The sequence below is a fragment of the Aulonocara stuartgranti genome (genome assembly GCF_965226115.1).
Source record: "Aulonocara stuartgranti genome assembly, chromosome: 22".
NCBI lineage: Eukaryota > Metazoa > Chordata > Actinopteri > Cichliformes > Cichlidae > Aulonocara > Aulonocara stuartgranti.
The window spans coordinates 30,960,321-30,962,536 of record NC_138957.1 but is presented as its reverse complement, the minus strand read 5'-3'; positions in this window follow the sequence as shown (position 1 = coordinate 30,962,536).

Here is a 2,216-nt window from a genome sequence, read left to right as displayed (position 1 = left end):
CAAATTAAAGCAGCTGTTATTTGTTTATTTGCAGCTGCATAGATTGGCACAGCTCAGTCTATGAATATATTTACATACTTCATCCCATATGCCAGACACAAATTATTAAGTACTATGGCTGCTGCATAGTCTAAGCCAGGGGTTTTCAGAGTTTAAGGGACCAAATGCCAATTTAAATTACCAGCAGATGATTGATGCCTTCACAAGAAACATGTACACATCACACCCTGTTAGTCAGTGTTTGTAATGTGTCTTCTTGTAGGACAATGGTTATTTTTCTGATGGTTTTTGCCTTTCTTATACATTATGAGGGGCTTTTACAGTCCTGCTGTATTTTTTCTGTATTAGCAAGATTTAACTTGTTATTATGAGAAGAACTAAAAAGAAATGCTTCCTTGGTCTTGTTATGTAAAGCTAAAATATCATATGCCATGAACTGTGGCTAAAATAAATGTACAGTTGTTATTTTTTTTACTTGTTGTTTAAAGGTTGTTACAGCGTGCTTGCACTGAGAACTTTATCTTTACCCGCTCCCGCTGTCACGAATTACTGATGACAAAGCAGGGTACAAACCAGGCCACACTTGACCTATGATAGAGGAGCGTATTGATCACATCTGGCCGCAGTAATGCACAGAGCCTGCAGACATAGATTTACATAGCAACGCATACATGCCCATGCAGTGACATTCACACACATACGCACGCAGATGCATAATCACGTTTATACATGTGTTATGCAACATATGTTTTTCCTTTCATTCGATTGCTTACTGTGTGCGATTGCATCGCCTCAGCCAGGATGTGCACATGCGTGTTTGTGCATATAGCAGCTGCACAGTATTCATAGCCTCTTGCTCCAAGGTTCTAAAAACAGTGATATAATTTTCTAATCTGCCACAGCAGGTGGTGCATACAGAAATAAAGCATGTACTCTGCCCACCATTGATAACATGTTGTTTCCTTGTGGTGTCTGTTTTCATAATGTGCTGCTTACACTGTGTGCCATGATTCTCGTCTTCTCTTTGCTTTCTCCATTTTTCTTATTTTTCTTCCTTGCTTCTATGAATTGTCGTTTTGTTATTGTTGTTCTTACAACAATATCATGTTTTGTGCAGCGCACTGCTGCTCACATCTGCTTCATTATGATGCAGGCTAGATTCTGCGTTTGGAGAATACTCTGTATGTGTCTGGCCTTTCCCCTGACGATACTGATGATGCAGATGTTCACTTTGTCCATGACGGATCCGTCTTTTTCACAACAGCAGAACAGCTGCACGCTGAACAGCTGATGCCAGCCAGCAACAAAACAAAACAAAATTTTTAAAAAGGTTTTCTATGCCACAGGTGATTAAAATGATATCTTTATGACTAAATTGATGCAATATGATTATGATTGGTATTATACGATTTTTTTTTGTTTTCCTAGTACAGTGCAGACAACATTAGTGGGCTCGTTTGGGTGTCGGGACGGAGGTGTGACGGGAGGGTTTGGTGAAAGGTATGCATGTGTTTGTATTTTTGTTTATTTTCTGCTTTTAATGTGTACAAAACTTTGCGTTGCATTAATTGTATAAAAGGAATAAGTGTAAAGTATTGATTGATTGACTGGCTTTTCGTGAGTCTTGTCTGTGAAAAGCACTTATAAATATAAGTGGTGTGAATGAATATTTGGCCCCCTTCTTGAAGGGGTCATATTTATCACGCTTACATTTTCCTTGTCAAGCTAATTTTAATATTAGACAAAGATAACCTGAGTAAATGCAAAAGCAATTTTTTAAAAGATGATTGAATTTACGAAGGGAAAGAATTATCCAATCCACCCTAGAACCATGGAAACATAATAACTGATAACTGATAGCGCCACCCTTGGCAGCAAGAACTGCAATAAAGTATTTGCGATAACTCCATCACTGTGGAGGAATTTTGGCCCACTGTTGTTTGCAGAATTATTCTAATTCAGCCATCCAGGACCTTTTTTTTTTTCTTTTTTAGACTTTGAGAGGTGGACTTGCTGGTGTGTTTTGCATTAGCCCCACAACATCACACTATCACAGGGGTGGGCAACTCCAGGCCTCAAGGGCTGATGTCCTGCAGGTTTTAGATGTGTCCTTGATCCAACACAGCTGATTCAAGTGGCTAAATGACCTCCTCAACATGTCTTGTAGTTCTCCAGAGGCCTGGTAATGAACTAATCATTTGATTCAGGTGTGCTGA